Here is a 24,687-nt window from a genome sequence, read left to right as displayed (position 1 = left end):
GAGGAATCAAGTTTATTAGTCCACTTGAATTACCTTTATTTAGTAAAGGTTAACTAAGTGGGAGCGAAATCCAATTCTCATCATACCTGATAAGGATAACTAGGATAGGATTCCTAGTTCTTATACCTTGCCAAGAGATTCTTTATAATTATTAATTTATTTTTCTTGCCATTTAAATTACTTGATCTCTATTTCAAAAACCCAAAAACACGCCTTATTCCATAATCAATAATAAATCACACCTCCCTGCAATTCCTTGAGAGGACGACCTGAGGTTTGAATACTTCGGTTATAAATTTATTGGGTTTTGTTACTTGTGACAACCAAACTTTTGTACGAAAGGAATTGTCGATCTAGAAGCTATACTTACAACGGGAATTTATTTATGAAAATTCTATATCGCGCGAGAGTTTCATTCATCATCTTGCTATGGTCTTGATTGTGACTTTGTTGGTTCCCCCACCCAAAATTTGGGTGGTTCTTCCAACCTGGGTTGTATGTCTTGGAGTTTGGATCATAAGGTGGTCTAGAATTGTTCACATAGTTAGCTCGCTCCCATTCACCTTCAACTTCTGGTGCATCTCCTTCTTGTTAAGGGGTTGGGCTTGAATGGCTGAGACTTGATTGCTCTCCATCTTTTTGGTCAAGGCTGCTAGTTGTGCAGTGATCAGTTTGTTTTGGGCCAGCAGGAGATCCATTGAATTGAGCTCCATTACTCCTCTCTTTTGAGTTCTATCTGAAGCATAGAAGTACTCATTCTCAGCCATAGTCTCAATGACATCTATGGCTTCTTCAATGGTTTTCTTCTTGTTGAGTGAGCCCCCTGAAGAATGATTTAATGATTGCTTTGACTCATATGATAGCCCTTCATAGAAGATGTGTAGTTGCACCCACTCATTGAACATATCCGGTGGGCATTTTCTTCTCAAGTCTTTGAACCTCTCCCAGGCCTCATAGAGTGTTTCACCATCTTGCTGTCTGAAAGTTTGCACCTCAGCTCTTAGCCTGTTGACTCTTTGTGGAGGGTTGAATCTTGCTAGAAATTTGTTTACAACATCATCCCATGTGGTTAAGCTCTCCTTGGGAAATGCTTCTAACCACTTTGCTGCCTTATCTCTGAGTGAGAAAGGGAACAAAAGTATCTTGTAGGTGTCAGGGTGTACACCATTGGACTTTACAGTGTCATAGATCCTCAAGAACGTGGTGAGATGTTGGTTTGGGTCCTCCTGGGCACTTCCTCCATATGAACAGTTGTTCTGGACAAGTGTGACGAGTTGAGGTTTCAACTCAAAGTTATTAGCATGGATTGTTGGTTTTAGGATGCTGCTGCCACAGTTTCCTGGATTTAGGTTGATGTAGGAGCCTAAGACTCTCCTCTCTTGCCCAACATGATTTCCAACATCTCCTCCAACATTGTCTTGCACTTCGTCATTCATGGTGGTTCTCAGATATTCCTCCACTAGTTCCTCTCCAACTATGCCTTTGCCTCTTGCTTCCCTCCTTAATCTAAGGAAGGTCCTCTCAATTTCACTATCAAAAGAGGATGAAGTTTCTCCTCTTCTACCTGTCATACATTCAACAAACAGCAAGTAGAGGACAAGTGAAAGAATCACTCTAGTTAAGATTAATGGTTAGCTTGGTTGATGCAATTATTCAAACAGTTAGAAGAATGGAAATATGAACAATGAATAGCAAAGATAATCAAAGTAAAAACAAAGAAACAGAATGGACAGAAAAATTAAAGAGCTAAAAGGAAAATAACAAGGTAACAAATGCTTAATCTAGTTCTCCAATCAATTTAATCATTGTCAAATTTAAACCAATTCCCAGCAATGGCGCCATAAAACTTGATGAGCCGAATTCACTCCCCATATAAAAATGGTGAATCTGTTCTTTTGGCAAGCGCACCAAAATTATCTTCAAGTAATAACCCACAGTGGAGTGGGATCGTATCCACAGAGATTGGTAGATTTGAGCAATTTTAATCAATTGGTGAATTAGTCAAGCTAAGCAGAATATATTGAGATTGTAGAATTATAAATGTGAAGAAATCTAAATGACTCAAAAGTAAATAAAAGCAGAAAATGGCAGAAAAGTAGAGTGCATAAACATAAATGACTTAAAGTAAATGGGAATGGGGATTTGCAGAATATAAAGAAAGCTATAAAGAAGGTGGAAGTTAAGAAAAGGGGAATTCATTAGGATCAGGAGATGTTGTCTCTTTGGATTAAATCCAGCTCATATCCTCTTCAATTATGCAACTCATTGACCTCTTCGCAATCATGATTGATTGAGCCCCAATCCCTTGGTGACTCAATCTCTCAGATCTTGATCAATAGCCAATTCCTTGGTCTAGTTGCTCATGAAGAGAGATATGCTTGGTCCCTGATTATACCACACATCATCATAGGTCCAAGTAGAGGGAGGATTATATGTCACCATATCCAAACACCAAAATCCAGATCCTACTCAAGTGTGAGAAGGGATTTCTAGCATGATTTCATGTTTCCTTTTCCAAGGTTCCCATGAAACCTATTTTGCATTCAACCACTTTTCCAAGGTGATTGAACAATAAGCATGATGAACGAAATTTCTTCTAGCAAATCAAAGAAAAGATGAAGAGAAGAAGAAATTCACTATCATTAATCTATCAAGTACAACAGATCTCCCTCTCTCAATGAGAGGGAATTTAGCTACTCATAACTTAGAAAAAAGTAAGAGATGGAAAAGTGAATCTAACTATGCTTCAACCAATAGCTCAACAGCTTAACCCCCTTTATCAGTACTTTCAAGGGGTATTTATACTACTCCTAGCACTAGCAATTAAGGAAAATACAAAAGTGAAAAGAAAATTACATTTTGGAGGGAAAAGAAACTTAATAAACGTGATCTCACAGCTGGCGTGTGATTGGCGTTTCAGTGGTGTGCCATGCCTTACTCTGAATCTGCCTTGGCGTGCCATGCCAAATCCTCAAGTGGCATGCCTCCCTTCATTGACCACCCTGGCGTGCCACGCCTTCGAGCCCAAGTGGCATGCCCAGGGTTCTCTAAAGTCTTGGGTAGCCTGGTGTGCCACGCCTTCGAACCTAAGTGGCACGCCCATGCCATTTACCTTTTCTTCTCCCTTTTGAAAAATTGAACTAGTGTGGCACGCCCAGGGTTTGGCGTGTCACGCCCATGCTATATGCTTGATCTATCTCTTTGGAAAGTTGAACTAACGTGGCATGCCCAGGGTCTGGCGTGCCATACCCCTCGTGTGCTTGGCTCCATTGCTTGGCGTGCCACGCCCAAAACTCAAGTGGCACGCCCAGGTCTTCTCTTGCTTTATTGGTGATGATGGCGTGCCACGCCTTAGACTCAAGTGGCACGCCCAAGTGATTTTTAAAGCTGGCGTGCCACGTCTTCGACACCAAGTGGCACGCCCATATAGTTGGCATTCTACCTCCCTCTCTGGAAAATATAACCAGCGTGCCACGCCCATCAATTGACTTGGTTCCAGTAGCTGGCGTGCCACGCTCAGCATTCAAGTGGCACACCCAGCCTTTGCTTTGGCCTTCTTTGTACCTTAGCATGTCATGCCCAGATGCTTAAGTGGCACGCCCAAGTAAGGGTGGAAGCTTGGCGTGCCACGCCTTTGATCTCAAGTGGCACGCCCATTCATTTGTGGCCTTCTTAGCTTGGCATGCCACGCCTGGTTCCTCAAGTGGCACGCCCTAGTAATTTTTAAAGCTGGCGTGCCACACCTTCGATACCAAATGGCATGCCCATGGCTCAAGTGGTGGGTTAGGCGTGCCACGCCCAGCCTGGCGTGCCACGCCCCTTTAGTGGCCTTCATTGTTTCTCTCTGGAAAATTACACTGGCGTCCCATGCCCATGTAAATTGCTTGGAGGATCCTTTCTGAACTTTAGTACTGGCGTGCCACGCCCAGCTTCTGGCATGCCACGCTAATGCATTCTTGTGGTGTTTACTCCAAGTGGCACGCCAATTTCACACACCCAACTTGTTTTGTTGTTTTCTTCCCCTTTTTGATGTCTTTTTCACCTGAAATTCAGCACAAACTCATTTCAAAGCAATGTACTAAAAAATGTTCATCAAATAATGCATGAATTTCAATGATCAAATGAGATTATGCTATTTTTTGGTTCTTTTTATGCAAGAAAAAGGGTAGATGATGCAAGTCATCACTTCTTCAATGTCAATTCCTTGTTCCCCAACTTCTATACATTCCTCAATGCCCAAGTCATGTGTTGGAGAACTAGTCTCTTCAACATCAATTTCACAACACAATGAGGAAGGTTCAACAATCTCACATAGCACATTAGTTGGTGTGGAATTAACTTCAAGAATAGGACTTATTGCTTGCTCAACTTCTTTCAATTTTTCATCTCCCATAATATGTGTAGGGGGTTGCATATTATCCTCCTCACTATTAATTTCAAGCTCAACGGAAGAATGTTCAACAATTTCCACAAAATCATCAACAACATTGCTTGGTGTGGAAGTGTTCTCAAGCTTGAAATCCACCTCTTGTTCTACTTTACCCATGTCTTTAACCACTTCTTCTTCTTCTCTAACAATTATAGCTTCCTCTAATTAGTCCAACACAAAACAACATTCCTCATGTTCCACCGGAGTTTCCAAGCTTTCCTTCATGTTCTGCTCTACACTTGATTCTCCACATGTGGCCATAGGAGCGCTTTGAATGTTCAACCATTTAGAGGCTAATTAGTTTACCATCTCATTCAAGGCGGCTATGGATTCTTGTGCCTCCCTTTTCATTTCTCTTTGTTCTTAAAGTAGCAAAGTGAGAGAATCATCAATTGGGGCTTGGTGTGGATAGCAGGGTTCATTATTTTGGAGAAAGGGTTCATAATAGGAAGGTGGTTCTTCTTGGTAAGGATGTGACGGTTCAACACTCTCCACTTTTTCCACTTGTTGCACAACATGCTCCATGGTTGCTTGAAGTTGATCCAATGCTTCATTGAGATGATCTTTTGATTCTTGTTCCAACTTGCTAGCATAAGTAAGATCATCTTACTCTTGGATCAATGGACATGAATATTCTTCCATGGGAGGTTGTGGTGGAAAGTAAAATTCATCTTGTGGTTGAAAATTTGTGTACATTGGAGGTGGCTCATCTTGGTCATAGTATGGAGGAGGTGGTTCTTGGAAGTATTGAGGTTGGAATGGTGGTGATTCTATATGTGGCTCATATGGCTCAGAAGGTGGTTGGTATGGTGTATATGGGTTAGGGTCATATGGAGGTGCTTGGTGGAAAGGGGCCTGTGAGTGTGGTTGAGGACTATGCTGAGGATATGGCTCATAGGTATATGGTGGTGGTTCTTGATATGCATCATAGAATGGCTCTTGTTCATAGTTCATTGGGGGAGGTTGTTGCCATGAAGATTGATCATATGCATATGGCTCCTTCCACCTTTGATTATCCCATCCTTGATACACATCTTCATTATAGCTTCCATTTCCTACAACATAGTTAGAACCAAACTCATAGCCAAAGTGAGAATTCATAGTAGCAAGAAAAAAATAACAACAAAAACTAGTAACAAATAAAGGGAACAAACTTCTACAACTACCAAAAACTAACAAAGAAGCAAAAGGCAAACATATTCACAATATTCACATATATACAATAACCAATAACAAGGCACATAATGGCAACTCCCTAGCAACGGCACAATTTTGATGAATGAATTTTCGATGGTATAGAATTTCACAAATAAAATCTCGTTGCTAGTATAGTTTCTAAACCAACAAATAATCCTCTCATGCAAAAATTTGGTTGTCACAAGTAACAAACCCCTAATAATAACTGAAGTATTCAAACCTTGGGTCGTCCTCCCTAGGAATTGCAATAAAGTGTTCTTGTTATTGGTTATGAAGTATGTTTGGGGTTTTTGAGGTAATAGACAAGAAACATAAATGGCAAAGGAAATAAACTAACAACTAACAAAGCTCTTGGCAAGGTATGAGAACCAGAAGTCCTATCCTCATTATCCTCCTCAATTGTGACAACAATTGTCCATTGATCCCACTTAGTTAACCTCTAACTATGAAGGAAAGTCAAGTGGATGAATTAACTTGATTCCACAAGTCCTAGCCTAATCATGATGAAAGACTAGCTTTAGTGGCATTCAAGTTAATTAGCAACTTCTAATTATCAATCAACAAAGGAGTTTGATAACTCAAGAGTCACCAATTACTCTACCTAGGCCAAGAGGAACAAAATCTAACTCATAACTAAAAGAGGCATTTCAACAAACACATAGAAGGCAATAAAGGTAAACAACATGAATTGCAAGAATTAAAGAGAGATCTAACTACAAAGGCAATAGATCCATAATAGAAAATCAAAGCAACATGAAAAGATATGGAAATCATAAATTGAATTGAAAGAGAAATAGAGATCTACATAAGAATTCATAAAGCAAAAGGAAAATTGAAGCAAGAGAAGAAGTAGATCTAGATCTAAGAAATTAACCTAAACCTAATCCTAATTCAAACTAAATTTCCCTCCAAAACTAAACTAATCTAAACTAATGTGACTTAATGTCTAATGTGTGTTGATTCCCCTTCAATCCTTGGGTTAAATAGCATCAGAGATGAAATGGATTTGGGCCTGGGAAGCCCAGAGATCGCCCCCAGCGAAATAGTTTGAGTCTTGAGTTGAAGAGCAGGACATTCTATCCTGGTTCAAAGACTCTGGAAGATATCTTCCTATCATGCCAGCTTTTTGCCTTTTCTTTATAGATCTTTGCATTTTCAAATGTATCTAAGCGGAATTCAACCAACTCATTTAGTTGGAGAAGCCATTTCTCTCCTGCTGCTTTAGCATCAAGGTTAAAGAATCTAGTAGTCGAATAGGCCTTGTGTTCTAGTTCCACTGGCAGATGACAGGATTTTCATTGGGGGTTTTGAAAGCTGTTTTGTATGCCCACAGGGCATCATCAAGCTTTTTAGCCCAATCCTTTCTAGAGGCGCTTACTATCCTCTCTAGGATTCGCTTTAGTTCTCTATTTGAGACTTCTGCTTGCCCATTTATTTGCGGATGATACGGTGTTGCTACCTTATGGCGAACTCCGTAACGGCTTAAGACAGAATCCAGCTGACTGTTGCAGAAATGAGTACCTCCATCACTAATCAGTCTCCTAGGGACACCAAATCTACTGAAGATGTTCTTTTGGAGGAACTTCATCCATAATCTGGTGTCATGAGTGGTTGACACTATTACTTCAACGCATTTAGACACATAATGTACTGCTACAAGGATGTAGGTATTTGAGTGTGACGGCAGGAAGGGTCCCATAAAATCTATACCCCATACATCAAACAACTCAATCTCTAGGATTCCTTGCGGAGGAATGTCGTGACCATGAGGGAGATTGCCAGCCCTTTGGCAACTATCATAATTATGGACAAACTCTCTAGAGTCCTTAAAGAAAGTTTGTGTGTTTTTCTGTAATTTCAGGTATTTTCTGGCTGAAATTGAGGGAGCTGAGCAAAAATCTGATTCAGGCTGAAAAAGGACTGCAGATGCTGCTGGACTCTGACCTCCCTGCACTCGAAATAGATTTTCTAGAGCTACAGGGGTCCAAATGGCGCGCTCTCAATTGCGTTAGAAAGTAGACATCCAGGGATTTCCAGCAATATTTAATAGTCCATACTTTGCTCAAGGATAGATGATGTAAACTGGTGTTCAACGCCAGTTTCATGTTGCAGTCTGGCGTTAAACGCCAGAAACAAGTTACAAGTTGGAGTTAAACGCCCAAAACAGGTTACAACCTGGCGTTTAACTCCAGAAACAGCCTAGACACCTGTAAAGCTTAAGTCTCAGCCCCAGCACACACCAAGTGGGCCCCAAAAGTGGATTTCTGCACTATCTATCTTAGTTTACTCATTTTCTGTAAACCTAGGTTACTAGTTTATTATTTAAACAACTTTTAGAGATTTATTTTGTACCTTGATGAGCGGATAATTTATACGCTTTTTTGCATTGTTTTTAGTATATTTTTAGTAGAATCTAGTTACTTTTAGGGATGTTTTCATTAGTTTTTATGTTAAATTCACATTTCTGGACTTTACTATGAGTTTGTGTGTTTTTCTGTGATTTTAGGTATTTTCTGGCTGAAATTGAGGGACTTGAGCAAAAATCAGATTCAGAGGTTGAAGAAGGACTGCTCATGCTGTTGGATTCTGATCTCCCTGCACTCAAAGTGAATTTTCTGGAGCTACAAAACTCAAAATGGCACGCTTCCAATTGCGTTGGAAAGTAGACATTCAGGGCTTTCCAGCAATATATAATAGTCCATACTTTGGCCAAGTTTAGACGACGTAAAAGGGTGTTGAACGCCAGTTCTACGCTGCTGTCTGTAGTTAAACGCCAAAAACACGTCACTAGCCAGAGTTGAACGCCAGAAATATGTTACAAACTGGCGTTCAACTCTAAGATTGACCTCTACACGTATAACATTCAAGCTCAGCCCAAGCACACACCAAGTGGGCCCCAAAAGTGGATTTATGCATCAATTACTTACTTCTGTAAACCCTAGTAACTAGTTTAGTATAAATAGGACATTTTACTATTGTATTAGACATCTTCGGATCATCCTGGATTGTATTTTTGATCCTGTGATCTCGTTTTGGGGGCTGGCCATTCGGCCATGCCTGGACCTTTCACTTATGTATTTTTAACGGTAGAGTTTCTACACTCTATAGATTAAGGTGTGGAGCTCTACTGTTCCTCAAAGATTAATGCAAAGTACTACTGTTTTTCTATTCAATTCAACTTATTCCGCTTCTAAGATATTCATTAGCACTTCAACCTGAATGTGATGAACGTGACAATCATCATCATTCCCCCACGAACGCGTGCCTGACAACCACTTCCGTTCCACCTTAGATTGAATGAGTATCTCTTGGATCTCTTAATCAGAATCTTCGTGGTATAAGCTAGATTGATGGCGGCATTCATGAGAGTCCAGAAAGTCTAAACCCTGTCTGTGGTATTCCGAGTGGGACTCTGGGATTGAATGACTGTGACGAACTTCAAACTCGCGAGTGCTGGGCGTAGTGACAGACGCAAAAGGAGGGTGAATCCTATTCCAGTATGATCGAGAACCTCAGATGATTAGCCGTGCTATGACAGAGCATTTGGACCATTTTCACAAGAGGATGGGATGCAGCCATTCACAAGGGTGATGCCTCCAGACGATTAGCCATGCAGTGACAGCGCATCGGACCATTTTCCAGAGAGGATTAAAAGTAGCCATTGACAACGGTGATGTCCTTACATAAAGCCAGCCATGGAAAGGAGTAAGACTGATTGGATGAAGACAGCGGGAAAGCAGAGGTTCAGAGGAACGAAAGCATCTCTATACGCTTATCTGAAATTCTCACCAATGAATTACATAAGTGTTTCTATCCCTATTTTATGTTTACTTATTATTTAATTTCAAAAACTCCATAACCTTTTGATATCCGCCTGACTGAGATTTACAAGGTGACCATAGCTTGCTTCATACCAACAATCTCCGTGGGATCGACCCTTACTCACGTAAGGTTTATTACTTGGACGACCCAGTGCACTTGCTGGTTAGTTGTATCGAAGTTGTGAATGAAAAATGATTTATCAAGACGTGCGTACCAAGTTTTTGGCGCCGTTGCCTGAGATCACAATTTCGTGCACCAAGTTTTTGGCACCGTTGCCGGGGATTGTTCGAGTTTGAACAACTGACGGTTCATCTTGTTGCTCATATTAGGTAATTTTCTTTTTGTTTTATTTTCAAAAAATTTTCAAAAACCTTTCAAAAATTTCTCATCTGTTTTCGAAAAAAAAAATTTAAATCTTTTCAAAAATATATTTTTCTTCAGAATTTTTAAGAATGAATTCTAGAGTTTCATGAAGCATGTTGAAGCCTGGCTGGCTGTAAAGCCATGTCTAATTCTTTTGGATAGGGGCTTCCAACCATCAGCATAGAGGCAAGTTAATTGGAATGTCAGCCGTGGCATGTCCGAGTTACATACTAAAGCTTGGCTGGCTATTAAGCCATGCCTAACCCTCGTATTAGAGCTTTAGACTAAGAATACAAGATTCCTGGAATTCATATTAAAAAATTTTGAAATCTTTATTTTCTTTTTCCTATATGTTTTTTTCGAAAAAAAAAAATATACAAAAATCTAAAAAAATAAAAAAATCATAAAAATAAAAAATTTGAAAAATTCATATTGCATTTTTCGAAAAATTCATGCATTCATAGTGTTCTTCATGATCTTCAAGTTGTTCTTGGTAAGTCTTCTTGTTTGATCTTGATGTTTTCATGTTTTGTGTCTTTTCTTGTTTTTCATATGCATTCTTGCATTCATAGTGTCTATACATGAAAAATTTTTAAGTTTGGTGTCTTGCATGTTTTCTTTGCATTAAAAAAATTTTAAAAAATAAGTTCTTGATGTTCATCTTGACATTCAAAGTGTTCTTGGTGTTCATCTTGACATTCATAGCATTCTTGCATGTATTCATTGTTTTGATCCAAAATTTTCATGCATTGAGTCTTTTTCATGTTTTTCCCTCTCATCATTAAAAATTCAAAAATAAAAAAAAATATCTTTCCCTTTTTCACTCATAAATTTCGAAAATTAGATTTGACTTTTTCAAAAATTTTTAAAATCTAGTTGTTTTTATGAGTCAAATCAAATTTTCAATTTAAAAATCTTATCTTTTTCAAAATCTTTTCAAAAATCAAATCTTTTTCATTTTTCTTATTTATTTTCAAAAATTTTAAAAATATTTTTCAAAAATCTTTTTCTTATCTTTATCTCCTAATTTTCGAAAATAACATCATCAATTAATGTTTTGATTCAAAAATTTCAAGTTTGTTACTTGCTTGTTAAGAAAGATTCAAACTTTGAGTTCTAGAATCATATCTTGTGATTTCTTGTGAATCAAGTCATTAATTGTGATTTTAAAAATCAAATCTTTTTCAAAACTAATTTCAATCATATCTTTTAAAAAATATCTCTTTATCTTATCTTTTTCAAAATTTGATTTTAAAATATCATTTCTAACTTCTTATCTTCTTATCTTTTCAAAATTGATTTTCAAATTTGTTTCAACTAACTAACTAACTTTTTGTTTGTTTCTTATCTTTTTCAAAACTACCTAACTAACTCTCTCTCTCTAATTTTCGAAAATATCTTCCCTCTTTTTCAAATTTTCTTTTTAATTAACTAATTAATTTAATTTTTGATTCTCGAAAATTACTAACCTTTTTTAAAAAAACTATTTTCGAAAATCACTAACTCTTTTTCAAAAAATTGTTTTCAAAAATTCTCTCTCTCTTATCTCCTTCTATTTATTTATTCATCTACTAACACTTCATCTCACCCAAATTCGAACCCCCTCTTCCATCTGTGTTCGAATTTTTTCTTCTTCTTTTTTTCTACTCACATAGGGACCTCTATACTATGGTAAAAAGGACCTCTATCATTATTATTTTTTTGTCCCTCTTTTTCATATGAGTAGGAGAAAGGACAAGAACATTCTTGCTGAAGCAGATCCAGAACCTGAAAAGACTCTGAAAAAGAAACTAAGAGAGGCTAAATTACAACAATCCAGCAAGCACCTTTCAGAAATTTTCGAACAAGAAGAGGAGATGGCAGCCGAAAATAATAATAATGCAAGAAATTTTTTAAATCCTTATTTTCTCTTTTTAAATTTTTTGAAATTTTTTTTAACTAATAATTGAGTTTTTCTGTTTGAGTTTAGTGTCATGTTTTAAGTTTGGTGTCAACTGCATGTTTTTATTTCCCTTTAAATTTTCGAATTTCATGTTCTTTGTTCTTTCTTAATCTACAAGTTGTTCTTGTTTATTTTCCTTATTTGATCTTTAGTTTTTCTTGATTTGTGATTTTTCTTGTTTTTCTTGTGCATTTTCAAATTATTAGCATCTAAAAAAAAATTTATTTATACCTTGTTAAAACACTTTAAATTTATAGCTCAATTGGCTAGAGCGTGGTGCTTATGTTCTTGGTAATTGGCTATCCTCTTTTCAAAAAAAGTTTTTCAAAAATAATTTTTCTTTGAATAAATCTTGTGCCAAACTTTAAGTTTGGTGTTTTCTTGTTGATTTTTCTTTAGTTTTCGAAAGTTTTATTTTGGTTTTCCAAAAATTTTAAGTTTGGTGTTCTATCTTCATGTTCTTGTTGTTCTTGTGAGTCTTCAAAGTGTTCTTGAGTCTTCCTTGTGTTTTGATCTTAAAATTTTTAAGTTTGGTGTTCCTTGGTGTTTCCCTCCAAAATTTTCGAAAATAAGGAGCATTAGATCTAAAAATTTTAAGTTTTGTGTCTTTTTATTGTTTTTCTCTTTTCTCATTGAATTAAAAAATATCCTTTTCCTTTATTTTAATTGATTTTTCAAATTTTCCTTTTAAAAATTCAAATTTTATTTTAAAAATTTTTTATTTTATCTTATCTTAGTTTTAAAATTTCAAAATTCCAATCTTTTTCAAAAAAATCATATCTTTTTCAAAATCTTATCTTATCTTATTTCAAATTTCAAATTTCAACTTCCAAAATTCAAATTTCAAATTTCAAAATTCAAATTTCAAAATTTAAATTTCAAAATTTAAAATTTAAAATTTAACTTTCAAATTTCAAATTTTACATCTTTTCAAAATTTAAATCTTTTTCAAATCCTTATCTTAATATTGTTGACTTTTTCAAAAATTCAAAATTCAATTTTCAAATTTCAATTTTCAAATTCCAAATTTCAAATTTCAAAATTAATTTTCAAATTTAAAATTTAAATTTCAACACTTTTTAATTTAAATTCCTTATCTTCTCTTACCTAGCTTATATTATCTTTTCTAATCTCAAATCTTAAAATCTAATATTTTTCATATCTTTTCTTTTTTTTATTTTATTTTCTTACAAGTATCTTTAACTTTAAGACATATCTTTTTCAAAACTTCCTAACCAATTTCTCTCTCTTCATTTTTTTTGAAAATCCTCACCCACATTTTTTTCAAATCTTTTTAATTAATTTAGTTTTCAATTTTCTTTTTCTTCTAATTTTCGAAAATATAGTAAATTTTTCAGTTATTTTATTTTATTTTATTTTATTTTAATTTCGGTTTTCAAAAAAAAAAAATTTGCAATCCGCATCATCTCCCTTTCTCCATCATGGACCTAAGTGGAAATGAACAGTCCAGAAGGACTCTGGGGTCATATGCTAACCCCACTACTGCTTCATATGGGAGCAGTATCTATATACCCTCCATTGGAGTCAGTAGCTTTGAGTTAAATCCTCAGCTCATTATCATGGTGCAGCAAATTTGCCAGTATTCCGGTCTTCCACAGGAAGAACCTACAGAGTTTCTGGCACAATTTTTACAAATTGCTGATTGAGTACATGATAAGGAAGTAGATCAGGATGTTTATAGATTATTACTATTTCCATTTGCTGTAAAAGACCAAGCTAAGAGGTGGTTAAATAACCAACCTAAGGCTAGCATAAGGACATGGAAATAGCTGTCAGAAAAATTCCTGAATTAATACTTCCCTCCAAAATGGATGACACAGCTAAGGCTGGACATCCAAGGATTTAAACAAGGAGATAATGAATCTCTTTATGATGCCTGGGAGAGATACAGAGAGATGCTAAGAAAATGCCCCTCTGAAATGTTTTCAAAATGGGTGCAGTTAGACATCTATTATGGGCTTACAGAGAGAGCTCAAATTTTTCTAGATCACTCAGCTGGTTGATCTATACACATGAGAAAGACAATTGAAGAGGCTCAAGAGCTTATTGATACAGTTGCCAGAAATCAGCATCTGTACCTAAATAGTGAATCTTCCATGAAAGAAGAGGCTAAAACAGTAACTGCTGAACTCAGTCCTGCAGAACAAATTACTGAATTCAATCAGCAATTAGACTTTCTAACAAAACAGCTGGCCGAATTCAAGGAGATACTACAAGACACAAGAATGGCTAATATAAATATGGAGGTACAGTTGAAGCAAACAGAACAACAGTTATCAAAACAAATAACAGAAGAGTGCCAAGCAGTTCAATTAAGAAGTGGGAAAACATTAAATACCTCACTTTAAGGCAGCAGGAAGCCAAGAAAAGAACAAACTGCTATCCAAAATCCCTCTGAGGACAGTAAGAGCCCAGAGAGGAATAACTCTGGCGTTTAAACGCCAGAAACAGGCAAGGATTTGGCGTCAAACGCCCAATGGAAGCTCAGTTCTGGCGTTCAAACGCCTGGAACAAGTAAGGAGTTGGCGTCCAACGCCACTCCAGCTTCTAACCCTGGCATTCAAATGCCAGTGAGGGATCAGACACTTACAAGTGCTGATAACAACCCCTCTAAAATGGCTTCTTCAATCACCTCTGTAGGAAATAAACCTGCAGTAACTAAGGTTGAGGAATATAAAGCCAAGATACCTTATCCTCAAAAACTCCGCCAAGAGGAGCAGGATAAGCAATTTGCTCGCTTTGCAGATTATCTCAGGACTCTTGAAATAAAGATTCCATTTGCAGAGGCACTTGAGCAAATACCTTCTTATGCCAAGTTCATGAAGGAGATCTTGAGTCATAAGAAGGATTGGAGAGAAACTAAAAGAGTTCTCCTCACTGAAGAATGCAGTGCAGTCATTCTGAAAAGCTTTCCAGAAAAGCTTAAAGATCCCGGGAGCTTTCTGATACCATGCATATTAGAGGGTAATTGCACCAAGATAGCTTTATGTGATCTTGGGGCAAGCATCAACTTAATACCTGCATCCACTATCAGAAAGCTTGGTTTAACTGAAGAAGTTAAACCAATCCGGATATGTCTCCAACTTGCTGATGGCTCCATTAAATACCCATTAGGCGTGATTGAGGACATGATTGTCAGGGTTGGTCCATTCGCCTTTTCCACTGACTTTGTAGTGCTGGAAATGGAGGAGCACAAGAGTGCTACTCTCATTTTAGGAAGACCTTTCCTAGCAACTGGACGAACTCTCATTGATGTCCAAAAGGGGGAAGTAACGCTGAGAGTCAATGAGGATGAGTTTAAGTTGAACGCTGTCAAGGCTATGCAGCATCCAGATACACCAAAAGACTGCATGAAAGTTAATCTCATTGACTCTTTGGTAGAGGAGGTCAACATGGCTGAGAGTCTTGAATCAGAGCTGAAAGACATCTTTAAAGATGTTCAGCCTAATTTGGAGGGTTCAGAGGAACTGAAAGAGCCTTTGAGATTTCCTCAGGAAGAGGAGAAACCTCCTAAACTCGAGCTCAAGCCATTACCACCATCCCTGAAATATGCATTTCTGGGATAAGGTGACACTTTTTCAGTGATCATAAGCTCTGCTTTAAACCCACTGGAAGAGGAAGCATTAATTCAAGTGCTAAGGACACACAAGATAGCTCTTGGGTGGTCCATAAGTGACCTTAAGGGCATAATCCCAACTAGATGCATGCACAAAATCCTATTGGAGGATGATGCTAAACCAGTGGTTCAACCACAGAGGTGGCTAAATCCAGCCATGAAGGAAGTGGTGCAGAAAGAGGTCACCAAATTACTGGAGGCTGGGATTATTTATCCTATTTCTGATAGCCCCTGGGTGAGCCCTGTTCAAGTTGTTCCCAAGAAGGGAGGCATGACAGTGGTTCATAATGAAAAAAATGAACTGGTTCCTACAAAAACAGTTACAGGGTGGCGCATGTGTATTGACTACAGAAGGCTCAATACAGCCACCAGAAAGGATCATTTTTCTTTACCATTCATAGACCAGATGCTAGAGAGACTAGCAGGTCATGAATATTACTGCTTTTTGGATGGCTATTCAGGTTACAAACAAATTGCAGTAGATCCTCAGGACCAAGAGAAAACAACATTCACATGTCCTTCTGAAGTATTTGCTTACAAAAGAATGCCTTTTGGTCTGTGTAATGCACCTGCAACCTTTCAGAGGTGCATGCTCTCTATCTTCTCTGATATGGTAGAGAAATTTTTGGAAGTCTTCATGGATGACTTTTCAGTATTTGGAGACTCATTTAGCTCCTGCCTTGACCATTTAGCACTTGTTCTGAAAAGATGCCAAGAGACCAACCTAGTTTTAAACTGGGAAAAATGTCACTTTATGGTGACTGAAGGAATTGTCCTTGGGCATAAAATTTCAAACAAAGGGATAGAGGTGGATCAAGCTAAAGTGGAAGTAATTGAAAAATTACCACCACCTGCTAATGTTAAGGCAATCAGAAGCTTTCTGGGGCATGCAGGATTCTACAGGAGGTTTATAAAGGATTTTTCAAAAATTGTAAAACCCCTGAGCAATCTGCTAGCTGTTGATACGCCATTTGTGTTTGACACAAAGTATCTGCAAGCGTTTGAGACTCTGAAAGCTAAGCTGGTTACAGCACCAGTTATTTCTGCACCAGACTGGACTTTACCATTTGAATTAATGTGTGATGCCAATGACCACACCATTGGTGCAGTACTGAGGCAGAGGCATGACAAGCTTCTTCATGTCATTTATTATGCTAGCCGTGTTCTAAATGATGCCCAGAAAAATTACACTACCATAGAAAAACAATTGCTTGCAGTGGTTTATGCCATTTACAAGTTTAGATCATACTTAGTAGGATCAAAAGTGATTGTGTACACTGACCATGCTGCTCTTAAATATCTACTCACAAAGCAGGATTCAAAACCCAGGCTCATAAGATGGGTGTTGCTTCTGCAAGAGTTTGATATAGAAATAAGAGACAGAAAATGGACAGAGAACTAAGTGGCTGATCATTTGTCCCGGATAGAACCAGTAGAAGGGGAGTTTCCCCCCTCTATTGAGATCTCTGAGACCTTTCCGGATGAGCATTTGTTTGCCATTCAGGAAACACCATGGTTTGCAGATATTGCAAACTATAAAGCTACAAGGTTCATACCCAAGGAGTACAGCAGGCAACCAAAGAAAAAATGAATTACTAAAGTAAAGTACTACTTGTGGGATGAACCCTATCTCTTTAAGAGATGTGCAGACAAATAATCCGTAGGTGTGTGCCTAGAGAAGAAGCACAGAGGATCTTATGGCATTGCCATGGATCACAATATGAAGACCATTTCGGAGGTGAGCGAATAGCCACCAAGGTCCTCTAATGTGGCTTCTACTGGCCTACACTCTATAGGGATTCCCGAGAGTTTGTACGTAACTGTGACAGTTGCCAAAGAGCTGGTAGTCTGCCTCATGGTTATGCCATGCCTCAACAGGGAATCTTGGAGATTGAGTTGTTTGATGTATGGGGAATTGACTTCATGGGACCTTTCCCACCATCATACTCAAACACTTATATTCTGGTGGCAGTCGACTATGTATCAAAATGGGTAGAGGCCGTTGCCACACCCACCAATGATACCAAAACAGTGCTGAAGTTACTTCAGAAACATATCTTCAGTAGGTTTGGTGTCCTTAGAGTACTAATCAGTGATGGGGGCACTCACTTCTGCAACAAACAGCTTTACTCTGCCATGGTTCGGTATGGGATTCGCCACAAGGTGGCGACTCCATATCATCCACAGACAAATGGGCAAGCTGAAGTTTCTAACAGAGAACTAAAAAGAATCCTGGAACAGACTGTAAGTACCCGTAGAAAGGATTGGGCAAGAAGCTTGGATGATGCTCTGTGGGCTTACAGAACAGCATTCAAGACTCCTATAGGGACCTCTCCATACTAGCTTGTGTATGGTAAGGCCTGTCATCTGCCCGTGGAACTGGAATATAAGGCCTACTGGGCAACCAGATTCCTAAACTTTGATGCCAAATTAGCTGGAGAAAAAAGATTGCTCCAGCTGAATGAGCTAGAGGAATTCAGATTCACTGCTTTCAAAAATTCCAAGCTTTAGAAAGAGAAAGCAAAAAGATGGCATGACAGAAAGTTGTCATCTAGAGTCATTGAACCAGGACAGAAAGTTCTGTTGTTTAACTCTAGGCTCAGGCTATTCCCTGGGAAATTGAAATCCCGGTGGAGGGGACCAGATGTGATTGCAAGTGTGTCACCATATGGCTCTGTGGAGCTTTAAGACATTGATTCTGATAAGAAGTTCATTGTTAATGGACAGAGAATCAAGCATTATCTTGAAGGCAATGTTGAGCAAGAGTGCTCAAGGCTGAGGCTAGATTAAAAGCTGAGCAAGGTCCAGCTAAAGACAAATAAAGAAGCGCTTATTGGGAGGCAACCCAATGTTATTTAACTATATCTCTTTATTTTCTATTGCTATTTTATGTTTTTCTTAGGTTGATGATCATTTGAAGTCACAAAAACAACTAAAAAATCAAAAACAGAATGAAAAACAGCATTAAAAATAGCACACCTTGGAGGAGGAACAGTCTGGCATTCAAATGCCAGAAACAAGCATCTGTCTGGCATTTAACGCCAGAAATAGGCACCAAGCTGGCGTTTAACGCCAGAAGCAAGCATCTACCTGGCGTTAAACACCAGAAACAAGCTACATTCGGGTGTTTAATGCCAGAAACAGGCAGCAGTCTGGCGTTAAACGCCAGGATTGCACAGCAAGGGCGTTTTACACGCCTAATTAGTGCAGGGATGTTAAGTCCTTAACCCCACTGGATCTGTGGACCCCACAGGATCCCCACCTCTTCTTCTCTCCTTATTACACCTTTCGATAACACTCTTCCCCAAATCAGTGCTTTTTTTTTGTTTTTCCATAACCACTAATGCCTCAAGGGATGCACTTCCCTCCACAAAATTATTAGGAGCAAATCAACACTTCCTTAGGAGAATTAAGTTCCAACATGGGACAACTAAGGGTGGAGCACCAAGAGCACTCCATCATCCTCCATGAAACTAGAGAAGATCAAATGAGGGAGGAGCAACAAAGACAAAGAAGAGACATAGAGGAGCTCAAGAGCACCATTGGTTCTTCATGAAGAGGAAGACGCCACCCTCACTAAGGTGGACTCATTCCTTAATCTCCTTGTTCTTATTTTTCTATTTTTCATTTACTGTGCTTTATGTTTATGTTTGTATCTTGTTACATGATCATTAGTGTCTAAGTGTCTATGCCTTAAAGTTATGAATATGAATCCATCACCTTTCTTAAATGAAAAATGTTTTTAATTGAAAAAGAAAAAGAAGTGCATGAATTTCGAATTTTAAAATAGTTTAATTATTTTGATGTGGTGGCAATACTTTTGTCTTTCTGAATGAATGCTTGAACAGTGCATATTTTTTAAATTGTTGATTCATGAATGTTAAAATTGTTGGCTCTTGAAGAACGATGAAAAAGGAGAAATGTTATTTGATAATCTAAAAAATCATAAAAATGATTTTTGAAGCAAGAAAAAGCAGTGAATACAAAAGCTTGCAGAAAAAAAAAGCGAAAATGAAAAAAAAAAGAGAGAAAAAGCCAATAGCCCTTAAAACCAAAAGGCAAGGGTAATAAAAAGGATCCAAGGCTTTGAGCATCAGTGGATAGGAGGGCCTAAAGGAATAAAATCCTGGCCTAAGTGGCTAAACCAAGCTGTCCCTAACCATGTGCTTGTGGCGTGAAGGTGTCAAGTGAAAACTTGAGACTGAGCGGTTAAAGTCGAGATCCAAAGAAAAAAGAAGAGTGTGCTTAAGAACCCTGGACACCTCTAATTGGGGACTCTAGCAAAGCTGAGTCACAATCTGAAAAGGTTCACCCAGTCATGTGTCTGTGGCATTTATATATCCGGTGGTAATACTGGAAAACAAAGTGCTTAGGGCCATGGCCAAGACTCATAAAGTAGCTGTGTTCAAGAATCAACATACTGAACTAGGAAAGTCAATAACACTATCTGAATTCTAAGTTCCTATAGATGCCAATCATTCTGAACTTCAAAGGATGAAGTGAGATGCCAAAACTGTTCAGAAGCAAAAAGCTAATAGCCCCGCTCATCTAATTAATACTGATCTTCACAGATGTTTTTGGAATTCATTGTATATTCTCTTCTTTTTATCCTATTTGCTTTTCAGTTGCTTGGGGACAAGCAACAATTTAGGTTTGGTGTTGTGATGAGCGGATAATTTATACACTTTTTCGCATTGTTTTTAGTATGTTTTTAGTATGATTTAGTTAGTTTTTACTATATTTTTATTATTTTTTAAATAAAAATCATATTTCTGGACTTTACTATGAGTTTGTGTGTTTCTCTGTAAGTTCAGGTATTTTCTGGCTGAAATTGAGGGACCTGAGCAAAAATCTGATTCAAGCTGAAAAAGGACTGCAGATGCTGCTAGACTCTGACCTCCCTCCACTCGAAATAGATTTTCTGGAGCTACAGAAGTCCAAATGGCGCGCTCTCAATTGCGTTGGAAAGTAGACATCCAGGGATTTCCAGCAATATTTAATAGTCCATACTTTCCTTAAGGATAGATGATGTAAACCGGCGTTCAACGCCAGTTCCATGTTGCAGTCTGGCGTTAAACGCCAGAAACAAGTTACAAGTTGGAGTTAAACGCCCAAAACAGGTTACAACTTGGCGTTTAACTCCAGAAACAGCCTAGACACCTGTAAAGCTTAAGTCTCAGCCCCAGCACACACCAAGTGGGCCCCAGAAGTGGATTTCTGCACTATCTATCTTAGTTTACTCATTTTCTGTAAACCTAGGTTACTACTTTAGTATTTAAACAACTTTTAGAGATTTATTTTGTACCTCATGACAATTTTTAGATCTGAACTTTGTACTTTTTGACGGCATGAGTCTCTAAACTCCATTGTTGGGGGTGAGGAGCTCTGCTGTGTCTCGATGAATTAATGCAATTATTTCTGTTTTCTATTCAAACACGCTTGTTTCTATCTAAGATGTTTATTCGCACTTCAATATGGTGGATGTGATGATCCATGACACTCATCATCATCCTCAACCTATGAACGCGTGCCTGACAACCACCTCTGTTCTACCTTCGATTGAATGAATATCTCTTGGATTCCTTAATCAGAATCTTCGTGGTATAAGCTAGAATCGATTGGCAGCATTCTTGAGAATCCGGAAAGTCTAAACCTTGTCTGTGGTATTCCGAGTAGGATTCAGGGATTGAATGACTGTGACGAGCTTCAAACTCACAAGGGCTGGGCGTAGTGACAGATGCAAAAGGATCAATGGATCCTATTCCAGCATGAGTGGGAACCGACAGATGATTAGCCGTGCGGTGACAGCACACCTGGACCTTTTTCACTGAGAGGACGGATGGTAGCCATTGACAACGGTGATCCACCAACACACAGCTTGCCATAGGAGGACCTTGCGTGCATTAAGAAGAAGACAGGGGAAAGCAGAGATTTAGAAGACAAATCATCTCCAAAACTCCAACATATTCTCTATTACTGCAGAACAAGTATTTATTTCATGCTCTTTTATTTTTTGCAATTCAAACTGATAAATATAATTGATATCCTGACTAAGAGTTACACGATAACCATAGATTGCTTCAAGCCAACAATCTCTGTGGGATTCGACCCTTACTCATGTAAGGTATTACTTGGACGACCCAGTGCACTTGCTGGTTAGTTTTGCGAAATTGTAAGAAATAGTAATATTGACATTGACATACACAATTTCGTGCACCAGTACTACCTTGCATCATGCATGAGTTTTCGGGCTTGATGCCTATTGTACTCTTTGGGAATGAACCTTATCGCCTTGTAATTTGCAATGTTTGCAAACCAGGGTGCTGTCTGAATGGCAAAAAGTTGCTCATCTGGAAAGGTTTCGGATATGTTAATGGAGGGAGAAGAGGTCCCTGCCACTGGTTCAATCCAAGACAAGTGGTCAACCACTTGATTTTATGTACCTTTTCTGTCTCTGGTTTCTATATCAAACTCCTGTAGGAGTAATACCCATATTATGAGCCTGGGCTTAGAATCCTGCTTAGTGATGAGTAGATACCTAATAGCAGCATGGTCAGTGTAGATAATAACCTTAGATCCTACTAGGTAGGATCTCAACTTGTCAATGGCATACACCACTGCAATTAATTCCTTTTCTGTAGTAGTGTAGCTTTTCTGTGCATTATTTAGTACACGACTAGCATAATAAATGACATGCAGAAGCTTGTCATGTTTCTGCCCCAGAACTGGGCCAATGACATGGTCACTAGCATCACACATCAGTTCGAATGGCAATTCCCAATTGGGTGCAGAAATGACAGGAGCAGTGACAAGCTTAGTTTTCAAGGTTTTAAAGGCATGCAGGCATTGTTGGTCAAAGACAAATGGAAGATCAGTGTCCAAGAGATTACACAGGAGTTTTGCGATGTTAGAAAAATCTTTTATGAACCTCCTGTAAAATCCTACATGTCCTAGGAAACTTATGATTGTCTTGACATTAGTTGGTGATGGCAATCGTTCAATCACTTCCACCTTAGCTTGATCTACTTCTATTCCCTTGTTTGAAATCCGATGCCAAAGAACAATGCCTTCAGTCACCATGAAGTGACATTTTTTCCAGTTTAAAACTAGGTTTGTTTCTTGACATCTTTTCAAAATTAGGGCCAAATGATCAAGGCAGCAGTCAAATGAGTCTCCAAAGACAGAGAAGTCATCCATGAAGACTTCAAGGAACTTCTCTACCATATCAGAGAAGATGGATAACATACATCTCTAAAAGGTGGCAGGTGCATTGCACAAGCCAATGGGCCTGTAGGCAAACACGCCATATGGGCATGTGAATGCTATCTTCTTTTGATCCAGTGGATCCACAGCTATTTGATTGTACCCGAAATATCCATCCAGGAAATAATAAAATGCATGTGCTGCTAGTCTCTCTAGCATTTGGTAAATAAATGGTAAAGGAAAATGATCCTTCCTGGTGGCGTTATTGAGCCTTTTATAGTCAATGCACATATGCCACCCTGTAACTGTCCTTGTAGGAATCAATTCATTCTTTTCATTATGAACCACCGTCATGCCTCCCTTCTTGGGAAAAACTTGGACGGGGCTCACCCTGGGGCTATCAGAAATAGGATAAATAATCCCAGCCTCCCAGAGCTTAGTGACTTTCTTCTACACTACTTCCTTCATGGCTGGATTCAGTCGGCTTTGTGGTTGCACCACTGGTTTGGCGTCATCCTCCAACAGGATTTTATGCATGCATCGGGTCGGGCTAATGCCTTTAAGGTCACTTATAGTCCACCCAAGGGCGGTCCTATGTGTTTTAAGCACTATAGTAAGTGCTTTTTCTTTCTGTGGTTCTAAGGCAGAGGTTATGATCACAGGATAAGTATCTCCATCTTCCAGAAATGCATATTTCAGGGAGGAAGGTAATGGCTTGAGCTCAAGCTTTGGAGGCTTTTCCTTTTCCTTAAGAGTTTCCAGAGGTTCCTTTAAATCAGGTTGGGCATCTGTAAGGATGTCATTCAGCCTTTCCTTGAGACCAGCAGCCATGTTTACTTCTTCCACTAGGGAATCAATGAGGTCAATGCTCATGCATTGCTCTGGGGTGTCTGAATGCTGCATAGCCATGACAGCATTCAGTATGAACTTTTCCTCATTGACTTTTAGGGTTACTTCCCATTTTTCAACATCAATAAGGGTCCGTCCTGTAACTAGGAAGGGCCTCCCTAGGATAAGGGATGCACTCTTATGCACTCTTATTACCACTGGATATTTAAACACCATATTCACTTAACTGGGGGAACCTCTTGCATTCGAATTTAGCTTTGCTTCCTCTTTTGGATTAACACGTCATACTCACTACTTCACAGATGAATAATTCCTTCAATGACAAGGCTGTAAGTGATTGAGCCATTGGTCGTGGTCCTTAATCACCTCAGGTCTAGAGCAGACATCTGAGCGAACTAGATCAATCTGGGAGAGGGTGAAGCCCGCACAATTCAATCTCTTTGTTGATCCCACTCAAAATGCTTAAAGCCACAGGAACCTCAATTACCCTTGACTAACGAGGTTTTATGTCACATACCCCAATTAGCCTAGATAACTTATTGGAACCCGTGATGCATCCTCAAGCTGTAGCTACTATCCGAGTCAAGACTTGTAAGGAGCTCATGTAAAATCAAGATTCATAAGGATGAAGAACGATAATGCATCATAGAATAGAATCAAGCATAGATTGAAGTAGAAAAGTAATTGCATTAATCCATAGGAATCACCAGAGCTCCTAACCTTAACATAGGAGGTTTAGTTGCTCATACTGTACAGAGAAAACAGAAGTAGTGTGTTTATGCGTCTCCCCTCCTGGGAGGCATAGTCTTTTGGAAGAAGGAGGTCCCATATTTATAGTTAATACTAGACCTATAATATATTAATAATAAATAAAAATTACAATGATGAGATAAACTAAGCTAAAGGTGCGAAAATCCACTTCTGGGCCCACGTGGTGAGTGTTTAGTTTGAGCTTGGCATCCAACTTGAAGGAGTGGGCATTGAACGCCCACTAGGGGGTAAATATGTTACTTCCTTGCCCCCCTTGTGGCATTGAACGCCAGTTTGGGCGTTCAAATTGGGAGGTTGGTCCTTTTGGGGCGTTGAACGCCAGAAAGGGGGTAGTAAGAGAGTTTAATGCCCAGTTTGGGCTGTCCAATCCAAAGAAAATTATAGACTATTATATATTTCTGGAAAGTCCTGGAAGTTAGCTTTCAAACGCCATTGAGAACGCGTCAATTGGACCTCTGTAGCTCCAAAAATGCT

The 24,687-nt window shown here is 38.5% G+C and overlaps 1 non-coding gene across 1 annotated transcript; it reads left to right on the top strand.

Annotated features, from left to right (window-relative positions):
- The first annotated feature begins 900 nt into the window (after positions 1-900).
- On the top strand, positions 901-1,007 carry LOC148571378 (small nucleolar RNA R71). The gene has a single exon (XR_015908827.1). It is a non-coding gene; the product is annotated as a small nucleolar RNA R71 (small nucleolar RNA).
- The last annotated feature ends 23,680 nt before the right edge of the window (positions 1,008-24,687 follow it).

Source organism: Arachis ipaensis, chromosome B3 (assembly GCF_059453495.1).
Source record: "Arachis ipaensis isolate K30076 ecotype BB chromosome B3, ASM5945349v1, whole genome shotgun sequence".
Taxonomy (NCBI): Eukaryota; Viridiplantae; Streptophyta; class Magnoliopsida; order Fabales; family Fabaceae; genus Arachis; species Arachis ipaensis.
This window is presented reverse-complemented; position numbering and strand designations above follow the sequence as displayed.